The sequence below is a fragment of the Nannospalax galili genome, unplaced genomic scaffold (assembly GCF_000622305.1).
Source record: "Nannospalax galili isolate Female #2095 unplaced genomic scaffold, S.galili_v1.0 scaffold462, whole genome shotgun sequence".
Taxonomy (NCBI): Eukaryota; Metazoa; Chordata; class Mammalia; order Rodentia; family Spalacidae; genus Nannospalax; species Nannospalax galili.
In genome coordinates, this window is record NW_008348078.1 from 539,241 (window position 1) to 559,820 (window position 20,580).

Here is a 20,580-nt window from a genome sequence, read left to right on the forward strand (position 1 = left end):
CTGCCCTGAGTTCCTACCTTGGGCTCCCTGATTAGCTGTGACCTGGGAGATGTAAGATAAAATAAGCCCTTTCCTCCCCAAGTTGGTATGGTCAGAGTATTTTGTCACAGCAATGGAGAAACAAACAAGGATAGTATGTATACATATATTTTTACGAAAAGCAAAAATACTTGATTCATATCATTTAGGAATATACTGAGTGAAATACTAAATTTCAGAAACCATTAAAAATATCTAATTATGAGAGTTTAAAGAACAAAAAATGAGCCTTAAAAATCCTTAATATATGTTATATATTTACTATATGTGTTATGCATATGGCATATATATAAAAGCACAGAGATGAGTACTCTTTCTTAATCCTTGAATAAAGAGTTTAGCATCTCAAGAGAACAATTATTCATAGGGGAAATTGTACCCTGGAGCAGGAGTAACCATTTCTTAAAATTAACTTATATCCTTGGGGGCTGGAGAGATAGCCCAGCAATTAAGAACACTGGTTTTTCTTGCAGAAGACCTGGGTTTGAATCCCAGCACCCACATGGCAGCTAACAACTGTCCATAACTCCAGTTCCAGGGGATCCAACAGCCTCTTCTGTACTCCGTGGGCATTGCATGTCACAGGTGCACTTACCTACATGCAGGCAATACACACATATACATAAATAAAAATAATAAAATATTTTTTTAAATTAACTTATATCCTCAAGCAACAGGAGCCATGTTGTAGAAACAGAATTGAAACAGGATCAAAGAGATAATATCTTGACCAGAAAAAAATATTTTAGGGCTAATTTAAACAATTTTAGTTTACATGAGAATTACTTATAAGTCAATTTGATATCAAGTATATGATGTTTAAGAAACATAAGCTTGTGACTGGAGTGATGGCTCAATGGTTAAGAATAGTGATTGCTCTTGCAGAGGACCTGGGTTCGATTGCCAGCACAGATATGGTGGTTAGCAACCATCCTTAACTCCAGTTCCACGGAATCTGATTCCCTCTTCTGACCTCCACATACACAGGCAATACACTCATACACATAAAAAAATAATAAATTTTTAAGAAAGAAACATAAGCTTATGTAAACTTTGCATACATATGCAAACATATACAAGATAGATTTTAGTATCAAGATTTTATAAGTACTCTTTGTTGATATTATATTCCCTGTCATCTTCACCATGAAAAGGAAACTCAAAAGAAAGATCTCTCCAACAAACCTATACACTCATCACTTTACATGTAGTCTGTCCTTAACAAAAACTCTACATTTAATGATTCCATATCAAGAAAACTTGGAAAAGGAAATGATTTTACCATCTCTGTCTGCTACACAATGGAAATAAAATGAATATTTATTTAGAACCTGTTTCAAAAGACAATCTCAATATATTTATGATTTTACTTAATACTGCTTTGTGTAAACACAGCATTTAAAAGTTCCGTGAAACACTTAATAGGCCTAAAGATATTGTCCAATAGGTTTTAAGATGATCAGGGTACCCGTTTATAAGGCAGTATGCATTTAACAGGCCTTTGACTATATCATCAAAACACTCACAATTATAAATCTACATTGTGCATTGTAACTGGGTATGCCAAAAAGAAAAATAAAACCAATTATTTTAGCAATCAATAAAAACAATGAGAAAGAAAAAAATTGAAATGGCCAGTTTTTTCAAAAATTGGCTTGATGCAAACAACATATGAAATCAATTATCATAGACATATGTAACACAATTACATGAAATCTACATGTACCCAGACTAGAGGAACTTAGGAAGTTTATGTCTCTTTTTATGTAGAAACGCTATAATCAACAAGCTGGTTGTGATGACCTTTTGCAAATAGGCACAGCTGAAGTCATGAACAAGTCAGTTGTCTGGCTCAGAAGAGAGTGCTAGGTGTCATTATTTTACTAAAAGAACATGGAATCCAAATTACACACATAGGTAATAAATTACACACATAATTTAATAGATTGATATTACTTTTGTACACATTGGGGCTTTGTAGGTTCCCAGGTAAACTTAATAGAAAACCCAGTTTAGAGAGCTTGGGTTTTGAATGAGTATAGTCAGTAGAGAGCAAAACATTATCAAATTGATGGCTTCAATAAATCCCATGAGGGTGACAGTGAATCAAGTGTAAAGGAATGGGGTAGAGATCCCACAAACAGAATGGTGGAAAAAGCCAGTTCTTCATGAGACAGGAAACCTGAAAACAAACTTTCAGTGAATGGCAATTGGGTCTCAGGGAAGAGCATGATGGTGGGCTGCTTTGTGCCTCAGGACATCAGAGAGGAATCAGGAATCTTGGAGCGGAGGACAGTCAGTTGGTGTGCAGGAATTCCTATTCTTCCCCGTCTGTCCCAGTCCTCCGTTCCTGCCTCAGCACAGGGCTAGGGAACTGCTGACTGGAATGCTGGCCAGAGTAGGGTCAAGATATCTGTTGCCTTTTGATTTACACCCAGGGCTAAGCTATTTGGACTAGATCCAGTTAAATGGTCATTTTAGTTTACAAAATCAGATATCATCCCCAGAAGTTTAGATTTCTGACATGTAGGATCTACACTTTTCTTGGACAACTTGGACCAGATGCCTCATTAAACCATTTGGTGAACTTTCCATTCTGTTAGATTTACATCTTTATCAATAGTTAGACATAGTGAGTGTAAACTTCATAAAGCTTCAAGAAATTAGTGCAAAGTAATAAAACATCTCAGGATAATGCAAACATCACAGAATAATAAGACATCTCTGAGTATTCTAGGGTTACATTTCAAGGTATCCATCCAGCAAGTAAAACAAAGGAAACTTTAAATGACCCAAGCTTATCAGGATATTATATAAGAATACAGTTAGAGGCTGGGAGTGGTGGTGCACACCTTGTAGTCCCAGCACTTGGGAGGCAGGGATAGGTGGCTCTCTGTGAATTCAAGGCCAGCCTGTTTTACATAGTGAGTTCCAGGCCAGCTGGGGCTAGAGGGAGACCCTATTTTAAAATATATATATATATATATATATATATATACAGTTAGATATAAGAATATAACCCTTTTCTTATAAATACAAATTTTAGAGCTGAAGCAATGACTCGGTGGTTAAGAGCACTAGCTCCTCTTAGCAGAGGACCTGGCTTCAATTCCCAGACCCCACCTGGTAGCTAAAAACTGTAATTCCAGTTCCAGACGCCCTCCTCTGACCTCCACAGGCATTGCATGACACAGTGCACTTACATACATGCAGGCAACACACACATACACATAAATTTAAAATAATAAAAAATACAAATTTTAAATAATCAATGTTTATATGTAATAGTAATCAAAAAGCTGACCTTCTCTACTGTTGGGGACATATGGGGAGAAAAGCTTTGAGTTTTCTTTAGCAATTAATCTGTTTTGCAAAATCATGTAAAATGGGAAGTTTTAGAAACCAGTTAATATGACATATAAAGTTAAAACCCAAAATATTTTTTAAAGCAGGCCAAACCAAATGTAAGAACCTAAAGTAGTTCCTTTTAATTATTTTATTTTATTCATTTTTGCTCTTTAAATGTGCCATTTTATTTTTTTTAATTTTTTATTGAGTTTCTGTGAACTTCATACAGTAGATCCCAATCAAACCCAAAGCTCCCTTCCCCAACATCTCCCCCCTTAGACCCCCTCACCATATTCAGTCAAGCATCCAGACGTTCCTAGGGACAAGTTCATCCACCAGAGTCCAGTCAGCCCATTCAAAGTGACTCCCGTAAAGAAGATAACTCTCCTTCACATGGAGTAATTGGTTACCAATAGTTCCTTGGTTAAGGCTACCCATATCATCAGTTGTGAAAGCCTCTGTTTCCTTATGTTCAAACACCACCCTTCGTTCTTACAATCTTTCATCCCTCTTCCACAATGGTCCCTGAGTCATGGGTGAGTAGGTTTAATATTGGAGTCGTATTCAGGGACACACACTCTGCAGTCTTTTATTCTCTAAATTTTGGCCACTTGTGACCTTCTGTGTGCATTGCACTCTGTTATATGAGGAAGATTCACTGGTAGAGAGTTGAGGGGTGTAATAGTATTCTCTACCCCCTTGTTTTGCTATGTTCCATGAGCCTTAGGTGTAGATATGTCACTTAGAGATGGGCATCTCTCAGACATATATTCTGTGAGTGACAAGTTGTGTAATACTGTAATAGTCTCTATCTGCTGAAAAAATAAGCTTCTTTGATGAGCAGTGTACTGTATGCTTGTCTGTAAATATAAGGATCCATATTTAGTATACAATAATACATTTGTCCAGACATAGGGTTCACTCTAGGATCTATAACCTCTCCAGTCATGTGCATTTGGCTATATTTACAGTGCCCATGCATTCCCTCCCATTGAGAAGGCCTTAAGTCCAATTAGATAGCTATTGATTATCCCTCAGATAAAGGTGCCATCACTGCACCAACAGAGATAGTTTGCTGTGCCACTAGTGTGGTTATTAGGTTTCACAGCTGGGTTGGACCATTGATTGGTTCTCTCCCTTAGCAGCTTGCATAATATCCTCCAGAACTATGACAGCCAGTCTTCAGGGACGAGGCTTCCTGGTGAGCGCCAGCTCCATTGCTCCAAGTTCTGTGTTGGAAGTATGTTCTTTCTTCAGAAATAGTGTCTTACCTTCAAGTTCTTGGAGGTAATCAAAGACTGTGGCAATAGCCTGTGTTCTGGGGGGAGTCCCTTGGACCATCCTGACCAACAACTCAAACAAAGGGAGGTTTCTCCTGTCTACTGTGTTTCTTATTATACAGTCTTTAGGTATACACATGCGCTCATGTTCAGATATTGTATATGTACTTCTCAGGGGAGTTTTGAGTCAATACATTTCCCTCTGACTTTTCACATTATCCAAGCTTTGCCTACATTTCCTCTCTCTCTCCCTGCCCAACCTCCCTTCTTCCTCTCCTGTCAAATTACCTTCCATTTTACCCATCCTCCCCCCAACAACACCTATTATCCTCCCTTCCTGAGTCCTCTTCTCCCCTCCAGCTTCATGGCTCCTTACACATCCCTCCTTCCTCCTTCACAGCCGGACACCTCCACCTTCCCCACCTCATCCTTGGTAACATGTGTTTCCTACTAGCCCCCTCGCTCAGGCTCTTTCTTTCCCTTTACCTCTGTGGTTCCTTTCCATTTTCCTGGTTCCTCCTGTTACATCATGATATTTACATTTACATATAAGGGATTGATGCTAAAATTCACATGCCACCTTTTTTTCTGAGTCTGCATTATTTCACATAGAATAACAGTTTCTAGTGCCATCCGTTTACCTCCAATTTCATGACTTCATCTTTCCTTACTGCTGGGTAGTACTCCATTGTGTAAAAGTACCACATTTTCATTATCCATTCATCAATTGAAGGTCATTTAGGTTGTTTCCATCTCTTAGCTACTGTGAAAAGAGCAGCACCAAATATGGATGTACAAGCATCTCTACAGTACGATGAGTCCTTTGGGTATATGCCAAGGAGTGGTATAACCAGATCATATGGTAGATTCATTTGCAGTTTTTTAAGAGTTTTTCATACTGCTTTCCATTGTGCTTGCACAAGTTTGCAATTTTACCAGCAGTGATCGAGAATTCTCCTTTCTTTACATCCTTGCCAGCATGTTGAAGTATGTGCCTCCAGTCCAATTCACTCTAGGACTTTTAACATAAGTATATGTTGGTTTTGCCAAAGGCCTTTTCTGTATCTATTAAAATGACCATATGATTTTTGTCTTTAGTCCATTTACAGGATTTATCACATTTATTGACTTACATATATTTAACCATTTCTGCATCTCTGGAATGAAGCCAACTTGATCATGGTGGATGACCTTTTTTTTAATCTGTGTCTGTATATGGTTTATGAGTATTTTGTTCAGAATCTTGGCATCAATGTTCATTAAAGATATGGGCCTATAGTTTTCCTTTTCTTGTTGTGTCTTTACCTGGTTTTGGTATTAGAGTGATACCAGGTTTGTAGAGGGAGTTTGGGAGTTCTCCCTGTTTTTATCTTTTTGAATAATTTAAGAAGCATTGGTTGTAGATCTTCTTTGAATGTCTGGTAGAATTCTTCTGTGAATCCATCTGGGCCTGGGCTTTTTGAGTTAGGAGGTTTTGTATTGCTGTTTCATTTTCCTTATTTGTTATGGGTCTTTTTAAACTATTGATTTTGGCGATTTCCATGAGATTTAGAAATTTCATCCATTTCTTTTAGGTTTTCAAATTTAATACTGTATAGGATTTTAAAGTACTCCCTTAAAATGGTCTGGATTTTTTGGTGTCTGCTGTGACGTGTCCCCTTTCATCTCTGATTTTGTTAATTTGGAATAGTTCTTTAATTCTTTTGGTGAACTGAGTTAAGAATTTGTCAATTTTGTTTACCTTTTCAAAGAACCAGCTTTTAGATTCATTGAGTCTTTGTTTTCCTTTTTTACATTTCATTACTTTCTGCTCTTATTTTTGTTATTTTTTTTCTAATATGATAGCTTTAGGTTTAGTTTGTTCTTGCCTTTCCAGAGTCTTGAGCTGTACTTTAAAGTCATTTATATATGCTCTTTCTGATTTTTAAATGTATAAACTATATGTACCCTATAAACCTCTCTTAGGACTGCTTTTGCAGTGTCCTAGAGCTTTTGTTGTGTTATAGTATTGTTTTCATTTATTTCCTTCTTAATTTCTTCTTTAACTCATTCATCATTCAGGAGTGTGTTGTTTAATCTCCATGAGTTTGTGTAGTTACTAGAGTTTCTTTTGCTGTTGATTGTTAAGCTTTTTTGCATTGTGGTCTGGTAGAATGCATGGCCTAAGTTCACTTTTTTTTTTTTTTTTTTTTTTTTTTTTTTTTGGGTTTGGTTTTTTCCCAGAGCAGTTAAGAGCAGTGGCTCTTCCAGAGGACCTGGGTTTGATCCCCAGCACCCACATGGCAGCAAACAACTGTCCATAGCTCTAGTTCTAGAGGATCCAACACCCTCTTATGAACTCTGTGGACTTTGCACAACATGGATGCACTTACATAAATGTAGGTGAAACACTCATACATATAACATAAAAATAAAAGCAAAAAAGGCCAGATGTGGTCAGTGGTACACACTTGTAATCCCACCAAGCCCACTACTAAGGGTGGATCCCTGGGGCTCACTGGTAAATTCTAGGTCAATGAGAGATCAATGAGAGATCTTATCTCAACAACACGGTAGATGACACCTGAGAAAAGTCAACTGAGATTGTCCTCTGGTCTCACCGCACATGTACACATGCACATTCACCTGCACACACACAAACATGTGAACACAAACAAATAAAAAAAATCCATGCCTGGCGTGGTGGCACATACCAATAATACCAGCACTCAGGAGGCAGAAGCAGGGGAATCACCATGAATTTGAAGTCAGCCTGGGCTACGTAGAAACTTCTAGGTTAGCCAGTGCATGGTGAGTGAATTTGGGGACCAGGAATGGAGGCTTACAAGGAACAAGAAATTAAGGAAGATTCGTGGAGTGTCTGACAGATGAGACATACTTGATTTTCTTTTATGTAATAAAATAGAAACTTACTGGGTTTTTTATGCCTTTTGGACTCTTTTTTAATTTTTATTTTTATTTTTATTTTATGTGTTTGAGTGTATTGCCTGCATATTTATAAGTATACCCATGTTGTGCAATACCCACAGAGGTCAGAAGAGGGCGGCAGATGCCCTGGAACTGTAGTTATGGACAGTCGCTAGCCACCATGTGAGTGCTGGTGACTGAACCCAGGTCCTAAGCAAGATCAACCAGTACTCTAAACTACTGAACCATCTCTCCAGCCCCACCTCTTTGGACTCTTGTGTTTGAGGTGCTTCAGCAGAGAAGACCACTCAGACAAAGTTTTGCCCAATAAAAGTCTTTTAGTAGCTGACCAGCAACTACACAAGGGTGTTAGAACCCAAGTGCAGCCCAAACCATCTCTAAGGTAAGCTTTTATACAGAGAAACCATAACCAGGGGTGAAAAGTTTAAGTTCCCAAGCTTACAGGTGGCAAACCCCCTTAACAATTTCTATTCTATTAAGTAACAATTACTATTGTGCAGAAGCAAGCCAAGCATAACCTACAGAAGCCATAAATCGGCAGTTAGCAGGTGCACTCAGGAACACACTGACTTGTTGCCAAGACAACTGGGGTCCAGCTGACATGTGTTCCCATACCCTGGGCCAACTGCCTGATAATTTCATAGACTAGAGTCAGGCTAAATTTTAAATTGCTGTAGCTATGGTCTAGAAGGTGCCATATCACAAAGCGGTATTTCCATGGTAACAAATGTCATAAAATGTATATTTTGCTTTTGAAACTTCTTGAAAACAGAATTAGATGGTTCCAATACTGGCATATATTTAAAAAAAAAATACATTCACCATGGCTTGGAGATTTTCAGAATCAGTGTCTGTGAGCCAGTCATGAAATATTTTCTTTTCCAAGAATGAAAAGTCTGGATGTTACCAGAAAGCCACGCTGTCAAACAGCCAGAACTACCAGTGCCTGCAGGAAAAAAAAAAATCTGGCTTGCCATTACGCTTACCATAAAACAGAAAACATCATCAAGACCAAGAAAATTTTATGTAGAAATTGTCTAGATTCATCATGTCTTGCTAGCAAGCATTATCAGTTCACATTAATAACGAAATTTAAAGTCAGAGTGAAATATAACTTCCTATTTCTAACAATGAATCTTAACTATTTGACACCTTTGAAAAAAATTACCTGCCTAAAATCATGTTTTCAAAAAGCTGTCAGCAATTATATGCTTAATTTCTAAGTTTGTGAAACTTTGCAACAGTGAAGAATGACTTAAATGCCCTTAGGTCATTTCTGGCCCTTGCAGTTCTCTAGATAATGCATAATGTATTCATAGGAGCTAGTGGTAGTTTTGGTCCTACAGCAGCCTGAGGAGCTCCCCTAATCTTTTAGAGCCCTCCTCAATTCAGACCAAACTAAGATTTATGGATTTGATGCAGAAAAGAATCTCAGAGCAAACCCCTGTGAAATACAGTGGACATTTATTAAAATAAATTTTAAATATAGATTTTTAAGTATGGGGGTTAAGAGCAAGAGAGTGGCTCAGGGAGAGTGTGGGTTTCTCTAAGAGTCCAGCATTTCATTGTCTTTACAATAATCATATATAGGATTTTGGTGAGTTCTAAGCTATTGCCTTCAAAGGGTGGCTCAGAACCTAAATAAGATCACAGGGTGGTTCCTGAGGAGCATTTGAGAGGATTGCAATTGATAAGATCAAAGTCTACATCACAAAGATGCTGGAAGGTAGGATATCTCTACAGTAAATGTTGACAGTCTTGTTTGAAATTCCAAGAAGAGGTCTAGCAAAAGGAATGAGGTCATACTCAAGTTTATATATCTGCAAGCCTGGGCCATTGCTTTTTGAAACAAAATATCTGTATATGAAAAAATGGTTCACTCCATGTTGGCAACCTTCATAGCAAATACTAATTGTGCTGGAATCTTTGCTTCTCAGGTTATTACTAGAAGGGGTTTGGGGATGTCCCATGATAGGATGTCAGGTTTCTTGTGTCTCAAAGAATTGAGCAAATTTGTTAAAGGGGACTTGGAGTTGCCTTTCAGTTTCTTAGTCTTCCTTGTTATAGTGCCAAAACCACTGGAAAAGGACCACTCAGACTCCAGGTGTTCCAAATTAACCAAATTTTATTTAGCTTACCAGCAATTGCACCCTCTGGGCCGAGATTCTGAGAAGATTGCTCAGAGAAAAGTAAAGCTTTTAAAGGTAAAATCCACATCCTGATGGGATGGTACAAGATTTACTCAAAAACAAGAAATTTACTCAAAACCAAGCAGTCAATGCTTGTTCCTATAGGTGGGCAAGTAAGCAGTTACAGAAGCCAGGTAAGCAAGCAATCACAAAAGCCAGAAAAGTCTCAACTGGAGCCTTCCTGGGGTTATATGGGTATGTTTTTCTGGGGTCAGCTCTTCCTGCAACTGCTGGTCCCTGGTCAGGGCAGGGTCTGGGATGGCTTACCAAGATGGTGGTCTTACACAAAATGGAGGCGCTCAGGCTATCATACGCACAAAGAATTTAAAAACAGAAGGAAGATTGAGGGCCATTTTGTTGGAGTTTTAGAGAAAAACTACAGGGGAGACAAGCTGTAAATCCCAGCAGCTGCTTGGAGGAGGAAGAGAAGAGGAAGAAAAAGTCACGTCTTTGGAGTTTGGGTCACCAATGGAGGTCTGCAAGCAGCTACAGAATTAGGAGGGTCTTCAGAGAAAACTGAGATACCCAGGTCTTAGGGCAAGTTTTGTCACTAAGGAATAAATATTCTTCCCAGCTCCTTGGCATACCTTCAGGTAAATCAGCTCTCCAGAGGTGTGGTCTTTCAGCCAGGTGATTGAGAGGCTCAGTTGGATTAACTCTTGAGGGAGGGGAAAACAGTATACAATGTTCTAATCTTTGTAGAAGTCTGGGCCAGAAGTAGAACTCATATTCCATTCCTTCAAACATTAGGAAGTAATTTTCCCTTAATGGAACTCAATAATATCCTGAAACTTCCATCTTTACATATAGTAAGTGGGAGATGTGCTCCAAAGTTTATCTTTATAAGACTAGTCTATCCTTCATAGCCTCCAAACCTGCTAATGCCTGTCAAATTGCCTACCAAGATGATGAGAAGCTCTTTTCCTCCTTATTATAAAAAATGTTAGCAAGATATATCATCTTTTCTATCAAAGGGTTAAATAAGACAAGAAAAACTCCATTTTAAAAAATACTCCAGCCAATTGTGGTGGCATACACCTTTAATCCCAGCGTTCAAGAGGCAGAGGCATGTGGATCTCTGTGAGACAGAGGGAAGCTGGTCTACACAGAAAGTTCTAGGCTACCTGGGTCTACAGGGTAAACCTGTCTCAAAACAAACAACCAAACAAAAGTAAATAAAAAAACAAAAAACAAACACCCCATTTGGTAAAAGTCACTTCTGAGTCAGTTCCAGAAATCAAAATACATGGTCAGGTGGACCTTTGCATTAAGGATAAAAACCCAGCAGGAAGTTTGCTTGTTGTGCTTGCTTGCTTGAATTTTCAGAGCTGTGCATCTTTTATAGAAGTAAAACTTTTGCCTTGCTGAAATAATTTGATTTGTGTGGTCATTTTCCTAAGACTCACTTCTAACACCTAACACTGTGTCTCCATAATTTTCCATGCCTTCCTCCCTGCCTCAATATCATCACACTTAATTTCATTTTGTTTCCTTCTTTCTTAGTCTAGTTCATGTTGGTATAACAATACATCAGACTGGGTAATTCTCAGTGAAGAGAAATTTGTTGGTTCACAGTTCTTGAGGCTAGGAAGTCCAATACTAAGATGCTGGTACCTATTGAGGGCATCCTAACTGTCTCATTATGATGTGAGGTGTTTGTTTGTTTGTTTTTTGAAAGCTTCTGAGCCTTTCTCATCTCTTGGTAGGTTTAACTTGGGGAGTTAGGATACTGGATGATCAGAGGTACCAATGACACCTGGTGGTTTCCAAGTTCATAGTCTCAGGTGAGCTCCCGCCACCATCTCAGCTGTAGGGCCTGCATGAGTCACTGGGATCCTTCCCTGCTCCTATGGTTCTAAGTTCCCTTTCCTGAGACTTTCTGCTGCTCTGCCATCTCAGCTCTCAGACCTCCTTGGGTTACCGCCCTCAGATCTGCACACTCCCCCCCCCCCCCCAGACTTGCTGTGGTGAGTTACCGTTGCCATTTCAGCTCTCAGGCCTGCTTGGGTTGCTAGGATCCTTGCATGACTCAGACCTGTGCTTCCCGAGTTCCCCTTCCTGAGACTTCCCGAAACCTGGCCATCCCAGATGTTAGGGCTGCTAGGGTGGCTAGGGCTCTGGTGCACCCTGGGTCTTAGAGCTCTCCCAGTCTAACCTATCAGCCAACCTCTTCACTTAGCAGCCACTCAGCCCACCCTGCTGACCAAAGACAATGTGGAGTGAATCCTAGAACCTTAACTCAAAAGTTGTACCTATTTCTAGCTGGACTGAAATCACTTCTTATATTTCACTTGCACATCAACATAAAGAGGCTCCAATCCTGAGCACTAAGCACTACTTAGTTGGGCCATAACATGACAAGTTGGGGAAACAGGAAACAAAGATACAAACATTCAACAAAGAATAGATCATCTACACAGACCAAGAAACACCACCACATCATTCTAGATACCTAGGTCTCATCAAAAAACACAAACAATATGAACAACCAAGATAATACGTCTCCTCCAGAAATCAGCACCCCCATCGTAATGTTTCCTGAGAGTGGCAATCTAGCAGATAAACAATACAATTATTTTGAAATAGCAATTGTAAATATATTCAAGGATCTTAAAGAAGATATGAATAAAAGATTGAATGAAGACTGTGAAAGCACAAACAGTTGAATGAAATAACTAAACAATTCAAAACATAAAATTAAAATTTAATAGAGATAGAATCACCGAAGAAAAGCTAAACTGAACTAAAACTTGAAATGAAAAGCTCAGGAACTCAAAGAAAAATCTTAGAGGAAAGGAATAAAAAGCAAGTGGAGGAAATGAACCAGAAGATACTAGATCTTGAAGACAATGTGGGAGAAATGGATCACTCAAAGAAAATGTCAAATCTAAAATAACCCACTAACAGAATAATGTAAGATCTCTGGGACACTGTAAAAAAAAACAACAACAAAAACCTCCAAATCATAGGCATAGAAGAAAGAAAAGAAATCCAGGTCAAATGCATAGAAACTATTTATTTAAGATTTTATTCATTTATTTATTTATTTTATGTGTATGATGCCTGAATGTATGTAAGTGCACCCATGTCATGTGGTACCTGCAGAGGACAGAAGATGGCATCAGATCCCCTGAAACTGGAGTTACAGACACTTGTTGACTGCCATATGGGTGCTGGGATTCAAACCTGGGTTCTCTGCAAGAGCAGCCAGTGTTCTTAACTACTGAGCCATCTCTCCAATCCCAGAAAATATTTTTAATAAACTCATAGAAAAACTTCCCAAATCTAGGGAAATAAATATCCATCAAGGTACAAGAGGCATACAGAACACCAAGTAGACAGAACCAGAAAAGAAACTCCCATGCCATATAATAGTTAAAACACTGATGTACAGAAAAAAGAAAGATACTGAAATGTGTGAGAGAAAAAGATTAAGACACATATAAAGGCAGACCCACCAAAATAACAGCTGAATTTTCAGTGGAGACTATGAAAGCCAGAGGGTTTGGACCAAAGCCCTACAAGTGATGAAGGAACACAGATTTGAGCCCAGACTGCTATACCTAGCAAAACTGTCAGCTGTATTGCAGGAGAAAAAAATATTTCCATGATAAAAACAAATTTAAGGAATATGTCCATAAAAAAAGCTGTACAAAGAATACTCAGTGGAATAATTCAGTCTGAAGAGATGATTAAACACTCTCAAGAGGACACAAAGAATAAATAAATTATCCTAGAATAGTCAACCAAAAGAGGTATAAGAAAAGAGCACTACAACACCAACATAACAGAATTTAATACACAGTGGTCAGTTATAACCCTAAATATTAATGGTCTCAACTCCCCAGTAAAAAGACACAGACTGATTAGATGAGAAAAGAATTCATCAGTTTGCTGCCTCTGAGGAACACACTTCACCGATAATGATCAATACTACCTCAGAATAAAAGATGGAAAATGCTATTCCAAGCAAGTATAACTAAGAAACAAGCAGGAGATGCTATTCTAATATCATACAAAGTACTCTTCAAACTAAAACTAGCCAGAAGAGATAGAGTCACTTCATACTAGTTAAAGGAAAAATACATTAAGAAGATACTACAATCCTAAACTTATATGCACCACACACAGGGGCACCCAATTTCATAAAAGAAACTCTATTGAACCTAAAATCCATATTGATTCTAACACAGTAATAGTGGGTGATTTCAAAACCCCACTGTCACCAATAGATCAGACAGATAGGCATGAACTAAATAGAGAAAACTTGGAGTTAAATGACATCATAAATCAAATGGACCTAACATTTCACCAAAACACCTAAGAACATACTTTGTTCTTAGCAGGTCATGGAACGTGCTCCAAGTTTATTATCTCACACCTAGAAAGAAAAGGGAACAAAGTTTAAGTAGAGTGATCAAAGATTTATTATGGGAATCTGAAGGAAAATCCTAAAACTGGTAGGGATTCTAGAGGAGGAATCCAATGTGCTGCTCTGACCAATGGTTTTTTATGGGACTTATAGTGGGAACTAATAGGAGACTGAGGTAATATTTATTGCAATTGACCATTTGTTGTTGTTTGTTTGGTGGCACTGGGGATTGAACCCAGGGCCTAACTAAGCAAGTATTCTGCCACTGACCTATCTCACCAGTGGGATTAGTCATTTTTTAGTGCAGCACAGACAGTAAGGAGTCCACACACAACCCCTTAGCACAACCCCTTAGCACAACCCCCAACCAGAGTTACTCATTCATTTAAGGGAGAGGTCATATGAGCACTATGAATGGCAAAGGATCCACCACAGGCCCTGTCCCTACTGCCTAAGGAAAGCTAACTCTGGTCTCAATCACATAGTGGAAGGTGAAAGGGCAGACAGGTGGCAAGAAAGAGCTGAACTTGCCCTTTCATCAACAGTATTAATTTTCTCAATGGAACTAATCCTCAAAACATAATCACTTCTTAAAGATCCCACTTATGAGGCTGAAGAAATAACTCAGTGATTAAGAGCACTGACTCTTGCAGATGACCTGGGTTCAATTCCTACCACCCACATGTGGCTAACAACCATCTGTAACTCCAGTTCCAGGGGATCCAATGTCCTCTTCTGACCTCCAAGGGCATTGCCTGACATGGATGCTATGCTGGATAGCTTTAGTGTCAACTTGACACACCTGGGTTGAGGTAGCCTCAATTGGGGAATTTCCTTCTTTGGGCTGGCCTGTGGCCATGTCCATGGGGCACCTTCTTAACTGTTGACTGATGTGGGAGGGCCTAGCCCACTGTGGGTGCTGCCACCCCTGGGCAGGTGGGCCTGTGTTGCATAAGAAAGCAGGCTGAGCAGGGGCCAGGGGAGCAAGCCAGTAAGCAGAGTTCCTCCATGGCCTGTGCTCCAGCTCCTGCCTCCAGGTTCCTGCCCTGAGTTCCTACCTTGGGCTTCCTGATCAACTGTGACCCAGGAGATGAACTGTAACCTGGGAGATGTAAGCCGAATAAACCTTTTCCACCCCAGGTTGGTATTAGTCAGAGTATTTTGTCACAGCAATGAAGAAACAGACTAGGACAGGTGCACTTACACACGTGTAGGCAATATACCCATAAACATAAAGTAATAAAGTTTAAAAAAGACAATCCCACTATTGCTGCAATGTTAGATAAGTTCAAATGTAGATTTTGAAAAAACCGACATTCAAACCTTAGCATTTACTCTGGACACAATTCATTCTTTATATTTATTAAGTGACTTAAATGCTCAAATTGAGAAATGCTAATCAGACTGTTTCCATTTACGTTTTACCTTTTGTACCTTTATGTTGCTAATACCAGTCTATCTTATTTATTTACTGGGCAGAGCTTGTTAAAGTCTTGCTGGAATGTGTTGACCCAAAAGCACAACTCTAACCCCAAAGGGGATAAGAAATAATTTCTTCTGGAGCCAGATATGAATGACTATGGCCCAGCAACACAGATTCAGGTTAGCCCCAATTCAATGTTCAAAGGTGGTAACAGTTTCATATACTTACAGAAGTTTTTATACTACCAGAACAAAGGAAGTCATAATTCAGGACACTTTTCAAATACATTGGTGAGGACATCAGAGAGATAGGTAAAGTGGGAAGAATTCTGCTATAGGCCTTAGATGCTATCTGACAGGCTTTTAGACCTGGATTGGTGGAAACTGGTGGTCTGTTAAGTTAATATTACATTACAGGGGCTGGAGAGATAGCTCAGCAGGTAAGAGCACTGGCTGCTCTTGTAGAGGACCCAGGTTCCTTTCCCAGCACCCACATGACAGCTAACAACTACCCATAACTCCAGTCCCTGGGGATCTGATGCCCTCTTTTGACTTCTGCTGGCATTGTACAACATGGTGCACCTACATAAAAGTAGGTAATATACCCATGCACATAAAATGAAAATAATAAATAAAATATTTTTTAAATAATATATTCCAATTTTTTTTATCTGTTAGTCACAGGCTATTAAGTCAAAACAGAGATGGACAAGGAATGGTTATTTAGGAGGTAAAGAAATCCCAAGATAAATGGTAATTAAGTTCTGCACGTGCAATATTTCAAACTCTCCCCAATCACAGAGGTTTTAATCAGCTGATCAGCCATACAGGAAGTACAGTTGAAGATGCAGGTATTTTTTCTGGAATCCTTTGTTCTCAAATGAAAATAACTGCTTTTCAAAAGCAATGACTTTTTAGCTGATCTTAAACATCATGTACTATTCCCTCAGGTAGGAAAGGAGTGTAAAGGAATTTCTGGGCAGAAAAATAATGGAACCAAAGGTCGGGAAGAGAAAAAAGAAATGTAGGTAGTCACTGAGCCACTATTTAATAGCTAAAGATATGTTAATTGGGGAAATCTTTAAAAAGAGCCGTTTTTCCTGGTATTGGATTTGGTTCTTTGGGATCTGAAGGACAGTAGATGTTTTTCTTTCTTCTCTTTCCTAATTTTTTTTTTTTTTTTTGACAGAGTCTTCTTGTAGCTGCAGGCTGGCCTCAACCTCACAGAGATTTTCCTGCCTTTGCCTCCCAAATGGTGGGATCAAAGGCATGTGCCACCACAACCACCTCAAATAGATGCTTTTCAAAAAGGCAGTAACATAGTTCCAACAATGGCTGCCTATAAACAGGAAGGAAAGAGGAAAAAAATAAGACAACAGAAAAGACGATTTAATTGGCTATTCAAATAACAATGATGATGCTATTTGGGGCAGAATATAACTGACATTGTTTCATCTGATGTCTAAAGACCTCTCTTCCTAACCAACATTCCACAACTTTTAAAAACCTGTATCATTCTGAGATTCTATTTGGATCCGTATGTTTAAACTTAAAATAATTATGAATATCAATAGACTCTCATCCCCTTTAACAGTTTTTAATACAGCTGCCTATGCTACTTCTAAATTTATATAATCCTGGAATACTAATAGGAATCACCATGCATTAACTTCCTATCTGCCGAAAATTGATGATCTTCTTCCAGACAATTCTGTTTGACTTGATTCCTGATGCTAGAGGCTCTCATTCACATTTACAAGAAATATTATTTGAATTTAAAATATTTATTTCTTGAGCACCATATAATTCATTTGATTTGCCAAGGAAATTCTAGGGAAATACTAGATTCTGTCCAGGGCCTGTTATAAAGCCTAGTCAGCCAGGACAACTGTTCCTCTGTCTTTCCTACAACTTCAACAGGCTTTGTTTTCATCATTACACTTCAAACAGCCGGCAGCAGCCAGAGCAACAAGAGGAAATAGGCCAGAGATAGAACTGAGCTGTCTGTTTAAGAGATGGTTCCAGCTCACTTAACTGTGTTCTAAGCCAAGTTGAACCAAAGTTAGAGCTGGCAACTAGCCAGAGAATTTATCTGGAGTCAGAAAAGACACTGAAGTCAATATGGGCACCAGACCAGCTTCTGACATCTGGGATCTAAGCCAGTAAGCCAGAAGTGACTTTAGTTTAGTACCCTGGAGAACTTCATAGAAAACAGATCTAAGGAGGTTATCAACACTCCCCAATAAAGTGACAGAATATAGGATAAGAAGGAAACAGGTAAGGAAATCATGCCTTGGCTCTCTATGCTCTGGGCAGAGGGAATGACATGTGTAACTAGGTAAGAAACTGATGAAAGTGAGGCTGGAGTACAGCGAGGACAGTGCAGAGTGAAGCAGATGAGCTCAGAGAGTTCTGGGAAGAGCAGACTTGAAGGAACAATCAAGCTTTTGACTTTACTGGCCATAGAGGAAAAAAAGACATAATCTGACATACTGTGAAAAACTCCTTCTGATTACTATAGAAAGTAGACTCCAGTGGTATAGGGCAGATACAGGAAGACCCGTGAAACAGCCTTACAATAGTCCGGGCAGGATTTGGTGGGGTCTTGATGCAAACCGAAAGCAGTGAAGATTTTGATAAATTACTTTGATAAATGATTGATAAAAGTTGCTGCTGGAGATTGGATGTGAGATGCAGGAAATGAGGATGAATTTGTTTTGCTTTGAACAACTGAGAAGATGAGGTTTCTTTTACAATAAGATGACATGTGAAGAGAACTACAGGAAGAATGGAGGGTAACGTTTCAGATATGCATGGAGCCTGAAAAAAGGGAACTGAGCTGATAAGCACCTTGGTCTTTGAAGTCAAGAGAAGCAGACTTTTCTCCACTGCTTGGCCAACATAGGAGGCTTCCCCTTTGATCTCTAAAGAGGACAGGTTTTAACAGTTCGCTCTCCCACTCCCCCCATCCCCGCCCAACTTTAAAAAAATACATCTTCCCGCCTTCTGCAGGAAACAGAAGCCTCCCTTTTTAAAAGACCCCAGCTCAAGACCCGGGCAGACATTTTCCCTGCCCAGAAGGGAATCTGTCCCATGTGTTACTTTGCTAATAAACCCTATTTTGATGGAGCTTTGTCTGTGTCCAGGTGCCTCCTCCTCCACTTGCTCGGTCTCCGGTCTCCGTCAACTTTTTACCTATCACATGGAGACTAAGCACTGGGAAACTTCCCAACTAGATGTTGAGAAAATAAACATGAACCCATGTGAACCAGGGAAATGCTGAATGAGACAGAGAAAAAAGGTGTTTCTAAAGTCCACTTTGTCTGTGTCCAGGTGCCTCCTCCTCCACTTGCTCGGTCTCCGGTCTCCGTCAACTTTTTACCTATCACATGGAGAATATTCTTCCCAGGACTAAGCACTGGGAAACTCAAGCGGTCTGTCATGAGAAAATAAACATGAACCCATGTGAAACAGGGAAATGCTGAATGAGACAGAGAAAAAAGGTGTTTCTAAAGTCCAAGTGAAGAACTGGGTTGAGATGAGAGATTAATTAATGGTAATTCTGATTATGCAGATCAGGCACTTAGAAGACTAAACATCAGTTGTTGGAAAGAACAACAAGAAGGTCAGGTGATCTTGAGAAGAGAGGCAAATCTCTGAGAGCAAACTGGAGGCCCCCCTCAACTCCTTTCTGTGGCTCTTTGTTGTCCTTAATACTGTTAGAACATTAGTAACTTTGATTGATTGACTGATTGATGATTGATTGATTGATTGATTGATTGATTGATTGATTGATTGATTGATTTTTTGTGTATGAGTGTAATGCCCGCCTGCAGGTAAGTGCACCCATGTTGGCCAGTTCCTTAGGAGGACAGAAAAGGATGTCAGATCCTCTAGAACTGGAGTTATGGACAGTTGTGAGTCACCATGTGCGTGCTGGGATTCTAACCCTGGTTTTCTGCCAGAACAGCCAGTACTCTTAACCGCTGAGCCAGCTTTCCAACCCCCAAAACACTAGTAACTTTTAACTCACTTTGAGTATCATTATAAAGCCTTTCTTCCCCATGCAGACTGTCTCTTGTATTATCACTATCATGGTAAAATATAAAGTAATGAGAAAGAATGTTCTGAACACCTCGAGAGACACTTTTTGTCTTTGTCTTTTTCTCTATTTGTGGTTTTGTCCTATTGTTAGTCGGATTGGACTTTTAAATTTTATTCTTATTTTATGTGTATGAGTGTTTTGCCTGCATGCATGTAAGTGCACCACCTTTGTGCAATGCCTGTGGAGGCTAAAAGAGGGCATTGGATCCCCTGGAACTGGAGTTGAAGCTGTGTCTAGCTGTTCTGTTGCAAGTTTGCCACATCTGATTTGTTCTGTGCTACAGTTATGGAATGTTCAAACAGTTAAGCTTAAGTACACATCTGAAGGTTGAAAGTCCAGTGGTTTGGGGGATTAGGCAGTGCACTATAAGTACTGTTTTTTTCAGTCTATGACCCACACAGTTAAATACTGATTTGATCAGCCTGTCTTCTCCCAGCTGTTTAATTTTATAATGAACCTACCACAGTCCTGTTTTCATAAAAATCCCAAGATATATTTATGAAGCACCAAATAAAGTGAAGATTTACAAATTTTCTGCTTATCTGAATGTGGGCCACCAAGCTATTATAATTTAAGACTTTAGTCATTTCATTGAATCAATTCATTTAGCTGGCCAATTCAGTCAAATACATTAAAGAAATGATTAATATTAAAGGTCTACTGATGAATACCAAGGTTAAAAGCATTTCTTTAAAATTATTTATTTAATAACCACATACTTAGAAGAAGCATTTCATGACAACAGCATTGACATATTCAATAAAAATTTCCAGAGCTAAGATGCATCTCTTTCAAAATTGGCTGTAAATTTTTAGATTTATAGTTGAATTATTACAGTTATACAATACTGTACTCAGTATAAACCCTATAAGACATAAAATTAAATGAGTTTTTAAC